Source organism: Clupea harengus, chromosome 13, assembly GCF_900700415.2.
Source record: "Clupea harengus chromosome 13, Ch_v2.0.2, whole genome shotgun sequence".
Classification (NCBI taxonomy): domain Eukaryota; kingdom Metazoa; phylum Chordata; class Actinopteri; order Clupeiformes; family Clupeidae; genus Clupea; species Clupea harengus.
In genome coordinates, this window is record NC_045164.1 from 69752 (window position 1) to 95000 (window position 25249).

Below are 25249 nucleotides of genomic sequence, written 5' to 3' on the forward strand. Positions count from 1 at the left end.
AGTACAAATACTGGCATGTGGTGAACATCAGCTGACCACATATGTCTCGATCTAAAGACTACTTTAAAAAGGTCCTATCAGGATACTAATGGAATAATTCATAATTATTTATTTACTAATTTATAGCTCATAGGACATTTGAAAAGTTGCCAGAACTAGTTTATTGCCCTCAGAACTTAGCATCCACAATATTTAGCTTATGCTTTGATGATAATGACTGTGTGACCTCTTCTGGACCTAATATGTATAACTGTATAGCAATAACTGTAAAGAAACTGTAGAAAATGTTTCTTGACAGGAAGTAGAGAAAGGTAAACTAATTATGCTGTCCTCTACCTGCGTTCCTTCTTAGCAGGCTTAGACAGCTAGCTAACACTTTTCCTCACGAATAAAGATGATGAATTACAAGTCTGGGTTTTCTTGCGTTTATGTTTTCACCAGCAAATATTCATACAGCAAAGATCATTTTGTAAAACTGGAACAGACAAAAACAAAGACATACATAAATACCACGTAAAACAATGTGGCACAAAGATAGCATGAATGCGAGAGCTAGCATCATTTTGCTATTTTCTAGCTGTGAATTCGCATTTGTAAACGTACATTATAAACGTACAAAATGTCTAAACGGCATTTATACAACAACAAAACACACTATAATATGCACTTACAGACAAATACTATCCAAAGCTCACGCGTGGAAGAATGCTCTTCGAGGATGACTTCAGCTTAACCAGTGTGTTCTCTCGTGGTACAACTCAATAAGTGAAAACCAAGCTTGCGCGTCTTCCCTTGTGTGGGCTGTCCACTAGGTGGCAGTATTTCCTCATCTATAACTACCAAAGCTACTAAATTTAGCATTTCCTAGATAAGGCAGAACATTAATGTCTGTAGAAACAGTCATTTTCTACTTTGTCTTTACAGTAATTGAGGTAAACAGACACAGGTCAATCTCTGTCTGGATCCTTTCTATTTTGTCACCCAAATAATAACATTATGGGCCTGTCAGTGGTGAAAACAACTTTACTTTACGGTGCTTTCCCAATAGGATTACATTGTAAAGCTGTTTTGAGGTTGCCGGTTATAGCATTCTAACTCAAAACTGGACCAATGTTGGTAATTTTTGTCCCTAGTATAGTGCAGTAATACATACTAGCATCTGATTTAGTTACGTTTTTTATTCGCAAGTAAGTACATTTATGGCCTTTATCCTCACAGTCCACATGGACTTGATTTTTATGAAAGGGGTCCAATGTGATATCAGTTGAACCTTTTCATTTACCCAGGAGACATTGTGAATTATTTCACCATGTGGATCTGTGTAGGAGCAGTACATGTTCACTGAAGAGCCCTTCAAAGCACAGATCGCAGGTTTGTTTGTATGTTTGTTTCCAAAAAGGACTGAGCAAATGGGGTAAAACACTTTTATAACTTGAAGAAATGTCTAATTACCTTGGGTAATTACACCAATGACCACACAAAGGCAATGGGCAGTTTTAATCATCCCTTCGACTCTCTGCCCTGCAATATTATATAATATATGTTAAACTGAACATGAAAGTATGCAATTGCAGCAGGTGGCTATGCTATGCATACTTGATGAATCCATCCATATACCCATAAATGGCTATGACTAAAATGAACATGTCAAGATGTAACCTGTAATTGTTAATAGATACCGTGTTCAGCTGGCCCTGAATGCAGTCTGGGTTTAGACCAGGGCTCTTCAATTAGTTTGGAGCTGGGGCCGGTTCTTTAAACTGAGGCAAAGTCAGGGGCCGGAGGATATGAGTAATCACGGTAACAAATAAAGAAGGAGTGAATATATTCTATTTTGTAAGTGCTTAACAACATATGCCCAAGAGGGCGCATAGGCCCAAGGATTCAAAAATCAAACCAGGTGAGCAATAACCAAGCCATATTAACAGACAATTGGAGATATGCAATTAACTAACAAAAACATGCACTTCATTGTACATAGCTGTACCAACACAACTTTACTGGTCATTATCCTCAATATTTAAGATGAAACTGATTTGAGTAACAGGCAGAATCAAATGTATCTCCACCAACAAAGTGCATTGCATGGAACTGAATAGAATTGTAACAACTTAAAAGTGCTTGGTATTCTATCAAGGAAATGGGTTTAAAATGTCATCACTCAGTTCAGGTGAACTGTATCAGTTGTTTAGAATTTCATTAATTTAACTGGCAAACAACTTCCAAGTGCACCAATTTTTGGTTTTACTATTCTGCCCTATTCTTTACTATTCTGTGTGTGTGGCATGGTCACTCTAGCCTGCTACATTGGCTCGGCAGATAGATAACAGTTTCCCCAAGAGAAAGTCTGAAGCTTGAAGTTATTTTCAAACCTTTACTTAGGAAGCACTGTAAAACTGAGCAGACTTACAGAATACATCTTAGTCATCTCATCTCGTAACATTCGTTTCTAAAAACTTAGCATTGCATGTTTAAACTACGTTAGAGACCGCGCTAGCGATTAGCATATTCATCAAAGTAAACAATTCGAACAAACTTCGGTTCATTACAAGTGGTTTCCACAAGAAGTAATGTTTCTAAGTAATAACTGATCAACTATTTAAGAAAATACTTACAGGCAAACGTTTTCTGGCCATATATATCAGAGTAGGAAAAAATATACCGCCACCTATACGGGTGCATACCGCCACATATACGGGTGCATACCGCCACCGGCAGGCACGTGAGAGTGTACAATTAGCCATAGTCACGAACTGAATAATGCTACCGGAGCACACTCCGGGGGCCAGTCCAAAGCAGCTCGAGGGCCCGATCTGGCCCCAGGGCCGCCTATTGAAGAGCCCTGGTTTAGACGGTGAAGGACAAACACTGATGCAGCACTGAGATATTCACAGCCACAGCTCGTGTGGTTAACAGAGTTTGATGCAATGGAAAGATGATCAAGCTCAATCTCTCACAATCTGCTACTGTTTCTAAATATAAACCTTTGCAGCACTATACCCTGCCACGACAACTTCCCCATACATGGAGACCCCTGTAGAAACTAACATTATGATTATGTACTATTACATTATTTATAACTGGAATTGCATTAGATTGTACTTATATCTACATTTAAAAATAGTTAGAAAACATAATTATATTTTATATATACATTATTTTTGTATTAATTATTATGATTAGATATCAACATTATATTAGTATGCACTGTTAAACAGTTCCTAAAAAACTGGAGTAAGTTACTGGCAGCTTAGACGGTGAAGGACAAACACTGATGCAGCACTGAGCTATTCACCGCAACAGCTCAGGTGGTTAACAAAGTTTGATGCACTGGAAAAAGGATCACGCTCAGCAGCATATAACAACAGCAGCTGTTGACCAGTAACATTGAGTAGTTTTTTTCTAATATTTTATTGACATACCATTCACAGTTACAAGAAGCCTGCTGTAAATAAAAGTTTTACATTATCTCCAGTAAATTACCAGAAGAACGTCAACAGTAACTCACGGTAATACTTTTGTTCAGCTCATATTCAGCTTTCACAGAATTTTACACAGGATTTCACATTTGCTGATAAACTAAAAAGTAACCAATTTACCCCTTCAATTTCAATCAAAATGTAATTCTTCAATTAAATACTTTGGTACTCATGGTACACTACCGTTCAAAAGTTTGGGGTCACCCAGATCATTTTGTGTTTTCCATGAAAACTCACACTTTTATTTATCAGATGAGTTGCAAAATGAATAGAAAATATAGTCAAGACATTGACAAGGTTAGAAATAATGATTTTTATTTGAAATATTAATTTTGTTCTTCAAACTTTGCTTTCGTCAAAGAAGGCTCCATTTGCAGCATCGCAGACCTTTGGCATTCTAGCTGTTAATTTGTTGAGGTAATCTGTAGAAATTTCACCCCACGCTTCCTGAAGCACCTCCCACAAGTTGGATTGGCTTGATGGGCACTTCTTGCGTACCATACGGTCAAGCTGCTCCCACAACAGCTCAATGGGGTTGAGATCTGGTGACTGCGCTGGCCACTCTATTACAGACAGCATACCAGCTGCCTGCTTCTTCCCTAAATATTTCTTGCATAATTTGGAGGTGTGCTTTGGGTCATTGTCCTGTTGTAGGAGGAAATTGGCTCCAACCAAGCGCTGTACACAGGGTATGGCATGGCGTTGCAAAATGGAGTGATAGCCTTCCTTATTTAAAATCCCTTTTACCTTGTACAAATCTCTCACTTCACCAGCACCAAAGCAGCCCCAGACCATCACATTACCTCCACCATGCTTGACAGATGGCGTCAGGCACTCTTCCAGCATCTTTTCACCTATTCTGCGTCTCACAAATGTTCTTCTGTGTGATCCAAACACCTCAAACTTTGATTCGTCTGTCCATAACACTTTTTTCCAATCTTCCTCTGTCCAATGTCTGTGTTCTTTTGCCAATATCAATCTTTTCTTTTTATTGGCCAGTCTCAGATATGGCTTTTTCTTTGCCACTCATCAGGCCAGCATCCCAGAGTCGCCTCTTCAAGTTTCACATGAAAGTTCTCTTTTTCTGGCCATTTTGAGAGTATAATCGAACCCACAAATGTGATGCTCCAGATACTCAACTAGCTCAAAGGAAGGCCAGTTTTATAGCTTCTCTCACCAGCAAAACAGTTTTCAGTTGTGCTAACATAATTGCACAAGGGTTTTCAAGGGTTTTCTAATCATCCAGTAGTCTTCTAAGGCGATTAGCAAACACAATGTACCATTAGAACAGTGGAGTGACAGTTTGTTGTTTTCCAGGACTCTGTGAGATAAAGTATGCCAATTGCCTTATGTGAAAAAAGGATAGCGCGCGCTATATGGTTATAAAGTATGCCATTTACCTTATGTGAAGGATAGCGCTTTGTGTCTGAGCTTGAAACTCTCTAGGCCTCCTGTTGAGAGATGCGCTATGGTTATATAAGTACTGTTCACCTTCCGGTTGTTTGCCTTGTATGAAGGGTGGAAGGAAGGGTACCGTTAAAGTATGCCAATTGCCTTATGTGAAAGAAGGATAGCGCACGCTCAGAGATGCGCTATGGTTATATCACTGTTCACCTTCCGGTTGTTTGCCTTGTATGAAGGGTGGAAGGAAGGGTAGCGTTCGGTTTTTTTAACGCTAAAGGTTCTTTCCTCCTGAAAGAGTAGTGAAGGGCTCCTGTGTTTGTTGTTTTCCAGGACTCTGTGAGATAACTTCTTTCCTCCTGAAAGAGTAGTGAAGGGCTCCTGTGTTTGTTGTTTTCCAGGACTCTGTGAGATAACTTCTTTCCTCCTGAAAGAGTAGTGAAGGGCTCCTGTGTTTGTTGTTTTCCAGGACTCTGTGAGATAACTTCTTTCCTCCTGAAAGAGTAGTGAAGGGCTCCTGTGTTTGTTGTTTTCCAGGACTCTGTGAGATAACCTCTTTCCTCCTGAAAGCACTATTTTTACTATTTCAGAAGGGTTTTATTACTTTTATTATTTTTATTACTTTTACTCCTTTTATTCCTTTTATACCTTGTATCATGTATTGCTCTTGCTGCTTGCTTTTATTGATTTTATGTAAAGCACTTTGAACTGCAACTCTTGTACGAAATGTGCTATATAAATAAAGTCTTACTTACTTACTTACTTACAGTTGCTGGAAATGGGCCTCTATACACCTATGTAGATATTTCATTAAAAACCAGACGTTTCCACCTAGAATAGTCATTTACCACATTAACAATGTATAGAGTGTATTTCTGATTAATTTAATGTTATCTTCATTGAAAAATAAGGACATTTCTAAGTGACCCCAAACTTTTGAACGGTAGTGTATATCTTATGCTGGGGCTATTCTGTCCGATGCATTGGTGATTGGCATTGGAGCACATCAGGTAACTTTTACTTGTACTCTTTGAAAAGCACCCGTAGCCTATTTTTCAGTTAAAAATAAAAACAAACAATATCATTTTCATTAATTATACATGTCAAAGCATTTTAATGATATTTAATGTAATGCTATTTATTTAATGCCATTTCATTCTATAGTTGGATGGTTTTTGATGGATTAGCCTGTGAATCTGACTAACAAAAATAACTAATACATGTTATTGATTTCTCTTACCAATTGCAACAAACAGGATGTGCAACAAATGGTACATTTGCCTGCAACTTGACCTGTTTCCTGTAACATGCAGATGAAAGTAGGTTTTGACCGTGAAACCACTTTCTCACAGCAAACACATCAGTAACAACAGAAACTAGAAACCACAGCTGCCATATAAGTTTCCAGACAGCAAAATTACGTCAGTTGCTAATTATAAACATCTCATTCCTGACTTGAAGACCAGAATACTGGCATATGGTGAACATCAGCTGACAACATACAGTATATCTCAGTCTAAAGACCAATTTTAAAAGGTCCTGTCAAGATACTAATGGAATAATTCATAATTATTTATTTACTAAAGTAGAAAAAGTCATTTTCTACTGTGTCTTTACAGTATTTGAGGTAAGCAGACACAGGTCAATCTCTGTCTGGATCCTTTCTAAGTTGTCACACAAATAATAACATTATGGGCCTCTCAGTGGTGAAAACAACTTTACTTTACGGTGCTTTCCCAATAGGATTGCATTGTATAGCTGTTTTGTTATATAAGTATAACATTCTAAAATCATTCTAACGATCATATCAACTGCATCTCCAGCTATACACAGTGTTGTGCATGAACGCGTTCAAAAGAACGCGTTCATTGAATACGTTCATTTTTATGAGAACGATGAACTGAACGCAACTTCATGACAAATAATGAATTTGAACGGTGAACACGTTCATATTATCTGAGGTCAAGCGCCACTGAGGTCTAGCTAAAACATTACGGAATGTTTTCCTTCTACTGAGGAAAGACGCTGTCTAAATCGAATGCTTGTACCATGTCGTTGCTCAGTACCTGTTAAAAAGGCCATAGTAATTATTTGTTAAATTGCCCAGACAGACCATGTTTAGGGTAAATTACCATATTTGGTAATTGCGTTGGTCATGTGACTCCACTTCTCACGGTGCAATGTTTTGATATCGCTACACGGCATATTTAGATGGAGTAGCAGTTAACTTCGTGCATATTTTCACATAATTGAACGTTGCACTTTGTTGAAGTTGTGTGCGTCCATGTATACGTGAGTTTGACTGTGTAGCCTACCTTGTCATTATGTGTTTGTTATAGTTTAGCTTTCTCATAATTGTTACGAGCACTGTCACTTAATTGATCTTCATGTGGTCACAGCAAGCAGAAAAAAAGGCTGAGCTTGTCAAAACTGGAGGCCCACCTTCAGTTGCTTTTTCACAGGCAAAGGAGTTAGCCATTGCAGACAGGGGGTCCAGTGAGGAGTCAGTTATGACCCTGATGGCAGCTCAATGTCCACCCATTATGTACAGGGTAGTATCCTGTTTTGATTGGCCAGTTTAAATAAATGTAGTCTTGTGTTCAGTTGAAGGGGATACTATTGAGCTGCTCCAGCCCCCAACATGCCCCTCATGTCCTCTGTAAGACTGCTGGAGCTGGACTGCTGGAAGAAACAGCTGCAAATAAAAAACTAAAACTTGAAGAAAAACAAACCTGGAACTTGACAATGGTATTGCTATACATTGTTAACCATACTTTGATTTGAACTTACACCATTTTCCATTTTATGATGCTACACATTCAGAATCCCCCTCTTGCACTGATAAGACTTTCTGTTTGCAGTGATTGTGCAGCAGATGAAGAACAAACATGGCCAGTGCGCCACCTAGAGGATGTGATGACAATGACATGGTGATGGGGTCAGAAACTGAGAAGCCACATAATGAATATTTGTATTATTATTATTATTATTAAATATGATTATTATGATGAAAGTAACAGTTTTGATGATTTCAGATTGTGCAATTCATTATCATCAATTAATTTATGTATTTGTTTTTTTCAAAGTAGAACCAGAAAGAAAAATTATATTTTATTACACATAACTTATCCAATCCATATTTTATTATACAACTTTAATTAACCAGCCAATCAATAAGTTAACATTATGAATGTGGTACCAGCTAAAGCAGTTCAACATAAAATTCCTGACTTGAAATTAACAAAATCCTAAATCTCTGAATATTATACTGATGTAAGAAAATATCTCGTATGAAATGTACAAAAGCTCATTCCTAAGGTTGTGGTTTTCAAATATTTGAAGCACTATCATATTTTTGAAAAACATTTCTACATGGCTAAACTTGTCTTGGCTACACATGGCCAAACTTGGCCAAAATTATCTGTGAAAGCTCTTGATTGAACATCATTCTTCATACTGGTCCTTCACTGGTCCCCCCAATCTCATGGTTATGGCAATCACATCTTGAGGTCAGGCTCTGCATCAAACAGCACTGCTGTAAATCACAGATGGCTCACCCTCTTGTGGGTCAGAACTGGAAATAAAATCAATTAGACATCACTTCTGGCATCAAAAAGATTGCAGTTTTATAAATATTTGACGTTATATTTCAACCCATTTAATTATATTCCTCTGTAAGGAGTGTTTTTTATGTATAACTTTTTTATGTAATCCATCACTGCAGTGCCACTATAGACCAGGGCCCCGTTCGTCGTAAGGGCTGAAGCTAAGTTAATCAATTGTCCTTTTAGCCCGTTAACATTAGCGAGCTGATTGAGAACAGCAAATATCAGTGCGTTAACGGCTCATCCGCTTCCAAATCATGTGGTTAATTTCAACCAGGCTAAAATTATCAGGGCAATTGCGTGTGCACGTCCTACTTCAAAAGGCAGGAAAGGCCGATCACCAAAACAATGATTTTCTAACGGTATAATGGTTCTAAACTCAAAGAAAAGGGCTCTTTTTTCCTCTGCTGGCGAGCAGGTGAAGAATACAAGACCATAATCATGGCAAAATTCAACACCGCCACCGCTGTGAGAGCAAGGTGTATTGGGATGTTTATAGGCTGATATCTATGTATGAATACCTGACAGCAAGTGTGAACTGGTACAGAGGATTCTTCTACCGGTTTGAAACTGCATCCCCTCACCTCCTTCTTCGGTGTAGTTTTACATTTCACATTACATTTGAATAAAAGCGTCTGTTAAATTACTAAATGTAAATGTATTAATAACAAATGCAATAAATTGAAGCAGTGAAAATAAATTGTGTGCATTTCTCTCTATTCTTATCATGAGTCCACCTTAATCATTTTCTACAATAATGATATGCTAAGGTGTACTAATAACACTCATATAATTAGGAGTGCTTTGTTCTCCGCATCACCGACACTACAAAAATGTACCACTTGCAAAAAAGTGCAAGACAGTCAATGTTCGACTGTGGTGTTTGCAATAAATGACCCGAGAAGGTCTTGTAAATTAATTATTCCTTGTCGGCTGAATCGGTAGCGCTCATACAAGAACTCATCATAATGGAATAATGGATCTTGGCGATCGCAAAGAACTCTCTCCCTACGCTAATCTAACTATCTAATATCAGTCCTTGGTCAATGGGATCCCTCCTTTTTCCGGGGGTGTGGCAAGCTTATCCAGCTACACTTAAGTTAGCCTGCGCTGGAGCAGGTTAGTGCTAATTGATATGTTACTATGGTGCAGGGGCGGCGCCAGGGGGGGGCTAGGGGGTGCTCTAGCTCCCCCTGGATTAGCCATAGCACCCCCATAGCACCCCCAAGAAAATAATGGTTTATTTATCATTGTTATTTAATTTCATTCTGCGTTATTTATTGTGTGATAATAATATTTAACTCACAAAAGAAAATAATAACAGATTGAAATGAACAGATTGTTTTAGACACAGAGCAATCATTCTGTCAAAACCTTTGACCCAACTTTCACGTCGCACGCTTGAATGTTGACGTTACCGGACGGTTGGAGAGAGAAAGCGAGCTAGTGCGTGGTAGTTTCAAGTCAATATCAACAATGCATCGGTTTTTGCTACCTAAATGTCCATGTTTGGAAGAACGATTAAGAAACAAGAGTGACGTAGAAGAAGAAGAAATGCCAGGGGTATCTGGTGTGGATTTTTAAGGAGAGGAACGTTGTGGTCAAGGAGGTCAACCCTCCACCACTACTGATGGTGCTAACCATGGTGCTAGCAGTATCAGTGACATTAGCATGAACGCTCAGGATGGTCCGAGAAGACCAAAACTCCAGAAATATCCACCTTGCATGTTTGGAGTCCAACAAAGGAGTTTTTGTAAAAGCTGGTTGGGACAGTTTGCGTGGTTGGAGTACAATGCAACTAAGGTATTGTTAGCTGTGTAACATTAATGAAAGCTGTCTGATTTGTTGCATGCATTGATTGCCCTGTGTCGCTGAAGACTCGTTTTGGTTGATTAGCAACGAAGATGCCCTTTTTTGCCGAAGATTTTATCTTTTTGCTTTTTTCCTCTTTTTGGATTTTTTTGGAGCCGCCTTAAAAAAATCAGAGACTCTTTAGCCTAAGACAAGCAGTCTGTCTGTGTGCTAGGTATACCTTCTATGTGATTACTGATGATTGTGAACTGAAATAATATATACCTTTTAAACGCATTTCTGACTCTTTGACTGTTTTAGTTCATTCTATCTGCTATTCCAAGATTCATTTCACTCTATCTGACATGGTAGTGGTCACCTGTCGCCCAACTTTAATCCTCACTACCACAAGTGTTTTTAAGTAAGTTAGGTATTTGGGATTGCGGACTCTATAACATGCTGTATGCCTTTTGTCAGTGACAGTCGCAGATGTGCGCGTCTGTCGAAAGAAACCTAGATAATGATAATAATAATACAATCGGTTTGTTTAGCGCTTTTCATGGACCCCAAAGACGCTTCAGAGAGCAAACATGTAAAGTTGTTGTAGTAGAGAGCCATGTGACGTATAGGCTACCATCCTCATTTCATAGCACCCTCACTAAAACGCCGAGCTCCCCCATAGCACCTGCAGAAAAAAATGTCTGGCGCCGCCACTGCTATGGTGATTTATCAAAAAGAGGGCCGTTTTTTATCTTAGCCTGAAAATTAGCTCGCTAAACCGCTTAGCGAGCTACGACGAATACCCCCCAGGGGTTTAACCAGTGGTCATTGGCCTCCTAGTGGTCCGTGAAGGCATTGCAGGTGGTCCCTCATCATGCGTTCAATAAAGTAGTTTCACTGTGGGAATCACTATTTTTTAAACAACAGTGGTCCTCAGGTTGCCAGAATGGTGATTCCAGGGTCACAATCAGTTGAAAACCCCTGCACTAGACTATAGAAGCAAATTAAGGTGAATATTTCCTCCTGTGAGATCCAGAGCACCCAGTATCTTCCATTGCAGCCTAATATATCTTAAGAGGTGACTGTAACAATTGTCTGAACTGTAATAAGCAGAAGAACTGATTGAGTTTAGTTCACTCACAGAACAACAGTGCAGTATTTTTCCATTTCACCCTGCCATATCTTTAGATGCAGTACACAACTGTCATGGAAACCGTGTTGACCACGAGCAAAAGCACCCACATCACAGGTAAAAGTAAGACAAAAGAGCCAGCCACTCACTCGCAACACTGGCGTACAGGACGTCGTCCCCCTGAGCTCCTGAAGTCTCTCTGGAGCAGTGGGGCTGGATGGTGGAGTGCTGACCATCATCCTCTGCTCCGCCTGCAGCCTCAGCACCGGGGGGACCAGCAGCTCTGCTCGGACCAGACCTCTGGAAATCAACGCTCGAGTACTGGACATCATCCTGATCTCCAGCTGCAGCCCTGTTGGACCTCTGAGAGAGAGAGAGAGAATAATGAGTATCCTCGTTCGCAACAATCCAAATTATCCCTAAGAAACCGTTCTCTCGCCTCACTTCTCACCTCTGTTTTCCAGACATGTTTCTTGCAGTGTCTTCATGAGAACAAAGAAAAAGACAATAAAGGTTACGGAAAATGATAACTGGGTCATATCTTGGTATAAGTGGGTCACATGTAATCACAAACGCTTCACTGAAAAGGCATTGTCACCTAATGTAGATGAGGGTACAGAAGAGTCCTACTACTCCACAGGCTGTCACTCCTAAAACCAAAAATGATGAGAAAACCATCTGCCTGCCTGTTGGGAAGAAATATGCATCATAAATAATCAACATAGTACACACTCATGAGAGAGAGAGAGAGAGAGAGAGAGAGAGAGAGAGAGAAAGAGAGAGAGAGAGAGAGAGAGAGAGATACCTGCTACTGTTATTGAAACAGTTGAGGAGTTTTCAGCTCCATATTCACTCTTGGCCTCACAGTAGTACTCTCCTCCATCCTCAGATCTGATACTAGTGATGCTGTACTGCTGTCCTGATCCTACTGGAGTGGACTCATTCACCTTAAACCAGGTGTAGCTCTCCACTGGTGGGTTGGCGTCACTGCTGCAGGTCAGACTGACATTGTCTCCCTCAGTAAATACTCCAGCATTGTCAAGCAGAACGTTTGTATTTCCTGGGGGGTCTAAAAATAGCATTCAATAAATTAGTCAATCAACTGATCAATCTGTCACTGGGTGAATCAGCAGGGAAATATCACATTGACTTTGAAAATGTGCTCTTAATTGTATTTGGAAATATGCTCATGGTCATGATAATAATAATAATTAGATATCAGCATAAACTTGAATGCCCTGTCTAATGCGCCCATCTTGTATCAGGTGTAAGAAGTCTTTGGTCTCCATCAGACTTACGAAGGCTGCTGAGCCTCACAGTGGGAGATGAAATAAGAACACGGTCTCTGACAGCACAAGAGTAGTTCCCCTCATCCTTTCTGCTGAAGTTCCGAAGTTGAAGATACTCGCTTAGTTCAGGATCAAGATTATTCTCCATTCTATACTCATCCCTCTTCCATATGAAGGACACATCACCACCCAGAGGGCAAGCGGTTTCACAGGTGAGGAACACCATGTTGCTTGGCAAAATCACAACCTTCACATGTAGACCTAAACAACAATAATAAATATAGAGTGATGTGACATTGACTCCTCTCTAAACCAATTAGGCAATCTACAGGAAATGTCATTAACATTATTATTTAGAAATATAACCACATTAGTAAACAGATTCTATCTGTTCTTTACCTGTGATGGACAATTGAACTCCTTGCTTATTAGTCATATTACATTCTTCATCAGAGGTTAGTATCCTGCAGTAATACATACTAGCATCTGATTTAGTTACGTTTTTTATTTGCAAGTTACATTTATGACCTTTATCCTCACAGTCCACATGGACTTGATTTTTATGAAACGGGTCCAATGTGATATCAGTTGAACCCTTTGCATTTACCCAGGAGACATTGTGAATTATTTCACCATGTGGATCTGTGTAGGAGCAGAACATGTTCACTGAGGAGCCCTCCAAAGCACAGATCGCAGGTGAGGAGTAACGAACCCCCAACTCTGAACCTATAACACCTTCAAAACACATTGCACAATATCCATCACCAAATGTTTCCAAAAAGGACTGAGCAAATGAGGGTAAAACACTTTTCTATAACTTGAAGAAATGTCTAATTACCTTGGGTAATTACACCAATAACCACACAAAGGCAATGGACAGTTTTAATCATCCCTTCAACGCTCTTCCCTGCAATATTATATATATAATATATGTTAAACTGTACATGAAAGTATGCAATTGCAGCAAGTGGCTATGCTATGCATACTTGATAAATCGATCCATATACCCATAAACGGCTATGACTAAAATGAACATGTCAAGATGTAACCTGTAATTGTTAATAAATAGTAGTGGATAACCTTACCGTGTTCAGCTGGCCCTGAATGCAGTCTGGGTTTAGACGGTGAAGGACAAACACTGATGCAGCACTGAGCTATACACAGCCACAGCTCATGTGGTTAACAGTGTTTGATGCAATGGAAAAATTATCAAGCTGAAAAGCACCTTTAGCCTATTTTTCAGTTAAAAATAAAAACAAGCAATATCATTTTCATTAATTATACATGTTAAAGCATTTTAATGCTTTAAGCCATTTCATCCTATATTTGGATGGTTTTTGATTGATTAGCCTGTGAATTGCAACAAACAGGATGTGCAACAAATGATACATTTGCCTGCAACTTGACCGGCTTCCTGTAACATTTAGATGAAGGTAGCTTTTGACTTTGATACCCCTCTCTCTCTCTGCAGACACATCTGTAAAAGCAGAAACTAGAAACCACAGCTGCCATCCAGACAGCAAAATTACGTTCAGTTGCCCTTTGTAAACATCTCAATTCTGACTTCTCACTTAGCTACTGCTCAGGTAAGAATACAAATACTGGCATATGGTGAACATCAGCTGACCACATATGTCTAGATCTAAAGACCACCTTCAAAAGGTCCTATCAAGATACTAATGGAATAATTCATAATTATTTATTTACTAATTCTGAATAGGACATTTGAAAAGTTGCCACAACTAGTTTATTGCCCTCAGAACTTAGCATGCGCAATATGTAGCTTATGCTTTGATGATATGACTGTATGACCTCTTCTGGACCTAATATGTATAACTGTATAGCAATAACTGTAAAAAAACTGTAGATAATATTTCTGGACAGGAATTAGAGAAAGGTAAACTAATGTCTGTAGAAACAGTCATTTTCTACTGTCTTTACAGTATTTGAGGTAAGCAGACACAGGTCAATCTCTGTCTGGATCCTTTCTATTTTGTCACCCAAATAATAACGTTATGGGCCTGTCAGTGGTGAAAACAACTTTACTTTACGGTGCTTTCCCAATAGGATTACATTGTAAAGCTGTTTTGAGGTTGCCGGTTATAGCATTCTAACTCAAAACTGGACCAATGTTGGTAATTTTTGTCCCTAGTATAGTGCAGTAATACATACTAGCATCTGATTTAGTTACGTTTTTTATTCGCAAGTTACATTTATGGCCTTTATCCTCACAGTCCACATGGACTTGATTTTTATGAAACGGGTCCAATGTGATATCAGTTGAACCCTTTGCATTTACCCAGGAGACATTGTGAATTATTTCACCATGTGGATCTGTGTAGGAGCAGTACATGTTCACTGAAGAGCCCTCCAAAGCACAGATTGCAGGTTTGTTTGTTTGTTACCAAAAAAGGACTGAGCTAATGAGGGTATAAACACTTTTATAACTTGAAGAAATGTCTAATTACCTTGGGTAATTACACCAATGACCACACAAAGGCAATGGGCAGTTTTAATCATCCCTTCGACTCTCTGCCCTGCAATATTATATATATAATATATGTTAAACTGTACATGAAAGTATGCAATTGCAGCAGGTGGCCATGCTATGCATACTTGATGAATCCATCCATATTCCCATAAACAGCTATGACTAAAATGAACATGTCAAGATGTAACCTGTAATTGTTAATAGATAGCAGCTGGCCCTGAATGCAGTCTGGGTTTAGACGGTGAAGGACAAGCACTGATGCAGCACTGAGCTATACACAGCCACAGCTCATGTGGTTAACAGTGTTTGATGCAATAGAAAAAGGATCACGCTCAGCAGCCTATAACAACAGCAGCTGTTGACCAGTAACATTGAGTCATTTTTTTCTAATATTTTATTGACATACCATTCACAAGAAGCCTGCTGTAAATACAAGTTTTACATTATCTCCAGTAATGCACTATAATACTTTTGTTCAGCTCATCTTCAGCTCACGCTTATTTCACATTTGCTGATAAACTTTAAAAAGTAACCAATTTAACTTTAATCAAAATCTAATTATTCGATTAAATACTTTGGTACTAATGGTCTATCTCATGCTGGGGCTATTCTGTCTGATGAGTTTGTGGTTTGCAATGGTGCACGTCAGGTAACTTTTAGAAATATTTCCTGTCATCATTTGTCAAAATCGGTTTTATGATCTGCAATAGTACCATAGTACTGTGATGCAGGGAGTTACTGTGAATCACAATTGCATTATGGGAAAACTGTAACTTATTCAGTGGGAACATTAGGAATTGCACCAATATGGAAATCAATGTGAAACGCTCCATTTGGAAAGTCAAGCTTTTTTGTGCGATTAGCTTATAAGTTATAATGATTTTATGAAAAATGATTACTTGTGGAACCGTGTGAATAAGATGCATACTGGGTAGTGAACCCATGGTGTTGACTTTGTTGTTCACCTGCTCTACAGGAATTCACACAGGTGACAGCAATACATCTACTTTTAGTATCACCTTAAAATGGATTCTGTAACTTGCTTTGGATATATACTGTTTGAAAAGCAGTTAAAAATAAAAACAAGCAATATCATTTTCATCAATTATACATGTCAAAGCATTGAAATGCTTTAAGCCATTTCATTCTATAGTTGGATGGTTTTTGATTGATTAGCCTGTGAATCTGACTAATAAAAAGAACTAATACATGTTATTGATTTCTCTTACCAATTGCAACAAACAGGATGTGCAACAAATGATACATTTGCCTGCAACTTGACCTGTTTCCTGTAACATGCAAATGAGGGTAGCTTTTGACTGTGAGGCCACTTTCTTACAGCAAACCCATCATTAACAACAGAAACTAGAAACCACAACTGCCATATAAGTTTCCAGACAGCAAAATGAGGTCAGTTGCCATTTGTAAACATCTCATTCCTGAGTACACATACTGGCATGTGGTGAACATCAGCTGCCCACATACGTGTGTCTCAATCTGAAGACCACTTTTAAAAGTTCCTGTCAAGAAACTAATAACTAATTTATAGCTAATTGCACATTTGAAAAGTTGCCAGATCCATTGTATTGCCCTCAGAACTTAGCATCCACAATATTTAAATATTTAGCTTATGATAATGACTGTGTGACCTCTGCTGGACCTAATATGTATAACTTTATAGCAATAACCAAAGAAACTGTAGAAAATGTTTCTGGACAGGACTTAGAGAGAGGTAAACTAATGTCTGTAGAAACAGTCGTTTTCTACTGTGTCTTTACAGTTATTGAGGTAAGCAGTCACAGGTCTGTCTCTGTATGGATCCTTTCTAAGTTGACACACAAATAATAACATTATGGGCCTGTCAGTGGTGAAAACAACTTTACTTCACTGTGCTTTCCCAATAGGATTATATTGTAAAGCTGTTTTGCGGTTGCCGGTTATAGCGTTTGACTCAAAACTGGACCAATTCTGGTCGTTTTTGTCCCTAGTAAAAATCTAGACCCAAAAAAGATAAGAAAATAGGGCCCAGGAGTTTTGCTCTAAGATCTACCCACTAGGCTGTGGGGGTAAATTGTAATGCTATAAGTATAACTAAAAGTTACTATAAAAGTAAATAATATAGTATATATAAGGTATACTATACAGGCTGTATATACTTGTTACGTCATACTTTGTTGTGTTTACAATTCACCTCTCCTGTATACAGCCATTCTTCCTTGTATATACTTTCTTAGACTTCTTAGATCGTTGTACTGTTGTTTTGTATTGTGTTGTGATGTGTATTTTGTGTAAGTACACTAAGAGCCACAGGGTAGTATCCTGTTTTGTTTGCCCAGTTTAAATAAATGTAGTCTTGTGTTCAGTTGAAGGGGGTACTATTGAGCTGCTCCAGCCCCCAACATGCCCCTCATGTCCTCTGTAAGACTGCTGGAGCTGGACTGCTGGAAGAAACAGCTGCAAATAAAAAACTAAAACTTGAAGAAAAACAAGCCTGGAACTTGACAATGGTATTGCTATACATTATTAACCATAATTTGATTTGAACTTACACCATTTTCCATTTTATGATGCTACACATTCAGAATCCCCCTCTTGCACAGATAAGACTTTCTGTTTGCACTGATTGTGCAGCAGATGAAGAACAAACATGGCCAGTGCGCCACCTAGAGGATGTGATGACAATGACATGCTGATAGGGTGAGAAACTGAGAAGCCATATAATGAATATTTGTATTATTATTATTAAATATTATTATTATTTTAAAGTTACAGTTTTGATGATTTCAGATGTAAGTTGTGCAATTCATGAGTATTTATGTATTTGTTTTTTTTTCAAAATATAACCAGCAAGAATAATCATATTTTATTACACATAACTTATCCAATCCATATTTTATTATACAACTTTAATTAACCAGCCAATCAGTAAGTTAACATTATGAATGCAGTTACAGCTAAAGCAGTTCAACATAAAATTCCTGACATGAAATCTTTGAATATCATAAAGATTTTTTAAAAACATTTCTACATGGCTAAACTTGTCTTGGCTACACATGGCTAAACTTGGCCAAAATAATCTGTGAAAACTCTTTATTGAGCATCATTCTTCATACTGGTCCTTCACTGGTCCCCCCAATCTCATGGTTATGGCAATCACAGCTTGAGGTCAGGCTCTGAATCAAACAGCACTGCTGAAAATCACAGATGGCTCCCCCTCTTGTGGGTCAGAACTGGAAAAAGGAATCAACTAAAATCAATTAGACATCACTTCTGGCATCAAAAAGATTGCAGTTTTATAAATATTTGACGTTATACAACCCATTTAATTGTATTCCTCTGTAAGGAGTGTTTTTTATGTATTACTTTCTATGTAATCCATCACTGCAGTGCTACTATAGACCAGGGGTTTTCAACCAGTGGTCCTTGGCCCCCTAGTGGTCCGTCAAGGCATTGCAGATAGTCCCTCATCATGTATTCAATAATGTAGTTTCATTGTGGGAATCACTATTTTTTAAACAACGGTGGTCCTCAGGTTGCCAGAATGGTGGTTCCAGGGTCACAATCAGTTGAAAAAAAAAACCTGCGCTTTTGTCCAAAGTATAGAAGCAAATTAAGGTAAAAAAAATGCAATGGTCTTTGTGAGATCCAGAGCACCCAGTATCTTCCATTGCAGCCTAAATATCTTATATTTACATTTACATTTAGTCATTTAGCAGACGCTTTTGTCCAAAGTGACGTACAAGGGAGAGAACAGTCAAGCTAAGAGCAATAGAGACCTAGTGTAACAATAAATACTACTTTACATAAGAAATAGAAAAAACGAAATAGAAAAGAAAAAGAAGTGCAGGAATGTAAAGGCTGTTAGTGCAAGTTAAACACTAGTCGAAGTGCCAGTTAGGAAGGGAAGTGCTCTCTGAAGAGTTGGGTCTTCAAAAGCTTCTTAAAGGTAGAGAGGGACGCCCCTGCTCTGGTAGTGTTAGGCAGTTCGTTCCACCAGCGTGGAACTACAAAGAGGTGACTGTAACAATTGTCTCAACTGTAATAAGCAGAAGAACTGACTGAGTTCAGTTCACTCACAGAACAACAGTGCAGTATTTTTCCATTTCACCCTGCCATATCTTTAGATGCAGTACACAACTGTCATGGAAACCGTGTTGACCACGAGCAAAAGCACCCACATCACAGGTAAGACAAAAGAGCCAGACACTCACTCGCAACACTGGCGTACACGACGTCGTCCCCCTGAGCTCCTGCAGTCTCTCTGGAGCAGTGGGGCTGGTTGGTGGAGTGCTGACCATCATCCTCTGCTCCGCCTGCAGCCTCAGCACCGGGGGGACCAGCAGCTCTGCTCGGACCAGACCTCTGGAAATCAACGCTCGAGTACTGGACATCATCCTGATCTCCAGCTGCAGCCCTGTTGGACCTCTGAGAGAGAGAGAATAATGAGTGTTCTCGTTCGCAACAATCCCAATTATCTCTAAGAAACCGTTCTCTCGCTTCACTTCTCACCTCTGTTTTCCACATATGTTTCTTGCAGTGTCTTCATGCGAACAAAGAAAAAGACAATAAAGGTTAAGGACCATTATGACTGGATAAGTGGGTCACATATAATCACAAACGCTTCACTGAAATGCCTTCCTTACCTAATGTAGATGAGGGTACAGAAGAGTCCTATCGCTCCACAGGCTGTCACTCCTAAAATCAAATATGTTGAGAAAACCATCTGCCTGCCTGTTGGGAAGAAATATGCATCATAAATAATCAACCTAATCATAATCAACGCACTCATGAGAGAGAGAGAGAGAGAGAGAGAGAAAGAGAGAGAGAGAAAGAGAGAGAGAGAGAGAGAGAGATACCTGCTACTGTTATTGAAACAGTTGAGGAGTTGTGAGTTCCATATTCACTCTTGGCCTCACAGTAGTATTGTCCTCCATCCTCAGATCTGATCCTAGTGATGCTGTACTGCTGTCCTGATCCTACTGGAGTGGACTCATTCACCCTAAACCAGGTGTAGCTCTCCACTGGTGGGTTGGCTTCACTGCTGCAGGTCAGACTGACATTGTCTCCCTCAGTAATTACTCCAGCATTGTCAAGCAGAACTTTTGTATTTCTTGGGGGATCTAAAAGTAGCATTCATTAAATAAATAAATCAACTGATCAATCTGTCACTGGGGGAATCAATGAATCAGCACAGAAAAAAAAACACATTGACTTTGAAAATGTGCTCTTAATATTATTTGGAAATTAGCTCATGGTTCTATCACAACAACAACAATAATAATCATAATAATAATAAGAAAAATCGATTTCAGGATAAACTTGAATGCCCTGTCTAATGCGCCCATCTTGTATTAGGTGTAAAAAGTCTTTGGTCTCTATATATCAGACTTACGAAGGCTGCTGAGCCTCACAGTGGGAGATGAAATAAGAACACCATCTCTGACAGCACAAGAGTAGTTCCCCTCATCCTTCCTGCTGAAGTCCCGAAGTAGCAGATACTTGCTTTTGTCAAGATTAGGCTCCACTTTATACTCATCCCTTTTCCATATGAAGGACACATCACCACCCAAAGGGCAAGTGGTTTCACAGGTGAGGAACACCACGTTGTCTGCCAAAATATTAACCTTCACACGAAGACCTAAACAACAATAATAAATATAGAGAGATGTGATATTGACTCCTCTCTGAACCATTTAGACAATCTACAGGAAATGTCATTAACATTATTATTAAGTATAAGCACATTAGTAAACAGATTGTATCTGTTCTTTACTGGTTCAGGCCCTGGGCTCTGTAAAGCGCCTTGAGACAATTGTATTGTTTTGGTGCTATATAAATCAAATTTAATTAAATCGAATTCACCTGTGACAGACAATTGAACTCCTTGCTTATTAGTCCATTTAAATTCTTCATCAGAGGTTAGTATCCTGCAGTAATACATACTAGCATCTGATTTAGTTACGTTTTTTATTTGCAAGTTACATTTATGACCTTTATCCTCACAGTCCACATGGACTTGATTTTTATGAAACGGGTCCAATGTGATATCAGTTGAACCCTTTGCATTTACCCAGGAGACATTGTGAATTATTTCACCATGTGGATCTGTGTAGGAGCAGAACATGTTCACTGAAGAGCCCTCCAAAGCACAGATAGGTGAGGAGTAACGAACCCCCAACTCTGAACCTATAACACCTTCAAAACAGATTGCACAATATCCATCACCAAATGTTTTCGTTGTTTGTTTGTTTGTTTGTTTGTTACCAAAAAAGGACTGAGCAAATTAGGGTAAAACACTTTTATAACTTCAAGAAATGTCTAATTACCTTGGGTAATTACACCAATAACCACACAAAGGCAATGGGCAGTTTTAATCATCCCTTCAACGCTCTGCCCTGCAATATTATATAATATATGTTAAACTGTACATGAAAGTATGCAATTGCAGCAGGTGGCTATGCTATGCATACTTGATGAATCCATCCATTTATCCATAAACGGCTATGACTAAAATGAACATGTCAAGATGTTACCAGTAATTGTTAATAGATAGTAGTGGATCAACTTACCGTGTTCAGCTGGCCCTGAATGCAGTCTGGGTTTAGACGATGAAGGACAAACACTGATGCAGCACTGAGCTATTCACTGCCACAGCTCATGTTGTTAACAGAGTTTGATGCACTGAAAAGTTGATCAAGCTCAATCTCTCACGATCTGCTACTGTTTCTAATTATAAACCTTTGCAGCACTATACCCTTCCACGACAACTTCCCCATACATGGAGTCCCATACAGAAACTAACATTATGATTGTGTACAATGACATTATTTATAACTGGAATTGCATTAGATTGTACTTATATCTATAGTTAGAAAACATAATTATAGTTTATGTATACATTATTTTTTCATTAATTATTATAATTAGATATCAACATAATATTAGTATGCACTGTTAAACAGTTCCTAAAAACCTGGAGTAAGTTACTGGCAGTTTAGACGGTGAAGGACAAACACTGATGCAGCACTGAGCTATTCACAGCCACAGCTCGTGTGGTTAATGGTGTTGGGTGCACTGCAAAGATGATCACGCTCAGCAGCATATAACAACAGCAGCTGTTGGCCAGTAACATTGAGTAGTTTTTTTTCTAATATTTTATTGACATACCATTTACAGTAACAAGAAGCCTGCTGTAAATAAAAGTTTTACATTATCTCCAGTAAATTACCAGAAGAAAGTCAATAGTAACTCACTGTGATACTTTTGTTCAGCTCATTTCACATTTGCTGATACACTTTAAAAAGTAACCAATTTACCTCTTCAATTTCAATCAAAATGTAATTCTTCAATTAAATACTTTGGTACTCATGGTATATCTCATGCTGGGGCTATTCTGTCCGATGCATTGGTGATTGGCATTGGAGTACATCAGGTAACTTTTCTGAACACAGTCCTAAAAATTTTAAAGAATACTTCCTGTCATCATATTTAAAAATCGGTTTTATGATCTGCAATAGTACTATAGTACTATGATGCAGGGAATTACTGTAAATCACAATTGCATTATGGGAGAATTGAACTTATTCACATAACATGAGGAATTGCACCAATATGGAAATCAATGTGAAATGATTCATTTGGAGAGTCAGGCCTTTTGGTGTGAAGTATTTTATGAGTTATAATGATTATATGAAAAATGATTACTTGTGGAACCGTGTGAATCAGATGCTTTATCCACAACAAACATTTTCATTAGCATGCATGCTGGGTAGTGAACCCATGGCCTTGACTTTGTTGTCCCCCTGCTCTACAGGAATTCACACAGGTGACAACAGTTAATCTACTTTTAGTACCACCTTAAAATGGATTCTGCAATTGATTCACTTTGGAAATGTAATGGTTGAACTGTTAGCCTATTTTTAACTTAAAAATAAAAAAAAGCTACATCATTTTCATTAAATATACATGTCAAAGCACTGTAATGCTTTAAGCCATTTCATTCTATAGTTGGATGTTTTTTTGAAAGGATTCTATCGAACTATCTTTTGCAGCTTTTCTTATGTGAAAAGTGTGAAGGTTTGTTGTATTCTTCCACAATGCAATTGTGAGATACGCAGTACCTGCAGGACTCTATAGTAAGATACTGTTTCATTTATGTGCAATTTCCCATAACGCAATTGCGATTTATAGCAATGCACTACCAAGCAGTTCTACAATTATATACAATACAAACCACAGTTAAAAAATGTGTGTTCTCACACAACATGTACGAGTACGTTTTTGATGGAGTGTTTTTGTGGATTAGCCTGTGAATCTAATTTCTCTTACCAATTGCACCAAACATTATGTGCATCAAATGATACATTTGCCTGCAACTTGACCTGCTTCCTGTAACATGCAGATGAAGGTAGCTTTGATCACTTTCTCACAGCAAACACATCAGTAGAAGCAGACACTAGAAACCACTGGCGCCATATAAGTTTCCAGACAGGAAAATTGTGGTCAGTTGCAATTGATGTTAAACATCTCATTTCTGACTTCTCGCTTATCCACTGCTCAGGTAAGAGTACAAATATGGGCATAAGGTGAACATCTAAAGACCACTTTCAAAAGATCCTGTCAAGATACTAATTGAAGTGCATCTTGTTCATTTTTTAAGCTCTTAGGACATTTGAAAAAGTTGCCAGATCCATTTAATTGACCTCAGAACTTAGCATCCACAATATTTAAATATTTAGCTTATGCTTTGATGATAATGACTGTGTGACCTCTGCTGGACCTAATATGTATAACTTTATAGCAATAACTAAAGAAACTGTAGAAAATGTTTATGGACAGGACTTAGAGAGAGGTAAACTAATGTCTGTAGAAACAGTCATTTTGTACTGTGTCTTAACAGTTATTTAGTATGGATCCTTTTTAAGTTGACACACAAATAATAACATTATGGGCCAGTCAGTGGTGAAAACAACTTTTCTTAACAGTGCTTTCCCAATAGGAACCCGCTAAAACACCCTCGCCCTGCAGAACCTCTCACTATCCGTTTGGTTTGTGGGCGAAAGGGCGGTGCTTCTAGAGTTAAACACGAAGGTGACCTGCTTGGAACAGTTTATAAATGCAGTGTAAATGGCCATGACGGCATACCTTGGCTGAAACGTATCCACCTTTCGTAGTGCGAGTAACCGGGAAGTTACGCCGACTTCACAAAGTTATCTAGCTTCGTAGTACAGCCCTTTCAACACTAGAATTGAGGCACATTATAAATAAGATCACGTTCGCCTGCAGGTCACTGATAATTGCAGAGTCGTTCATTTTTTCATAATTTATTGATTCTCGATGCAGCTCTCTCCTAAATGAAAATATCATGAAGTGTCCATATGAAAAAAAATAAGAAAGAAAAGACGAACACCCTGTGTGTGTGTGTGTGTTCTGTGTGTCACATGTCAGTGTTTGACCTGAAGCTACACATTTTGAGCATTGCTGAGAGCAGTAGAGTGACCGCTTTAATGTTGGGTGGACTGGCATGCCACTTATCCAAGGGAATCGCGTAGAAATAAATAATACTCGTCGCCTTAGCCAATGGATAGTCGTCATTCATTTGCCTAGGCGGAGCTCCGAAAAGCAAACAGACCATTCAGAACATAGCCATGCTGCAAACACGGAAGAAACAATGGACAGCTCTTAATGGAGCATGACATGCTAGTAAGTAGCTGATATACTGTATATTTCGGATGAAGCGTTGTGTCAGAATGTTACAATAGTCGAAGTAAATGTTTACCGTCATTCCTCTGTGACTTATTTTCGGCAAAGTTGCGGTTCCGGCAACATTGGATGTGAATGACTTCCTAAAATTCCCCACCATAAACCATTCTAGTTGGCTTTCTTTAAGTAAATGTAAATCTTCAAAGGTGGTTAATCCGCTACTAACGCGTCAATGTATCATTACAACATTATACATTTAAATCTAAGGCCTGCCTTATCATCGGCCTTGTCGTATACACGTTATATACATACAACGCATGTAGCTTACTCCTCTGCAAAGTTGCCTGGAAAAGCCTGTC

At 38.6% G+C, this 25249-nt stretch overlaps 1 protein-coding gene across 1 annotated transcript in view; it reads left to right on the top strand.

Moving 5' to 3' along the window:
• Nucleotides 1-24743: 24743 nt before the first annotated feature.
• The window catches only part of hhat (hedgehog acyltransferase), a 53809-nt gene continuing 53303 nt past the window's right edge, over nucleotides 24744-25249 (top strand). Inside the window, exon 1 of the mRNA XM_012829822.3 lies at nucleotides 24744-24890. The gene's annotated coding sequence lies outside the window, so the exon portion shown is untranslated. The remainder of the gene's footprint in view (nucleotides 24891-25249) is intronic.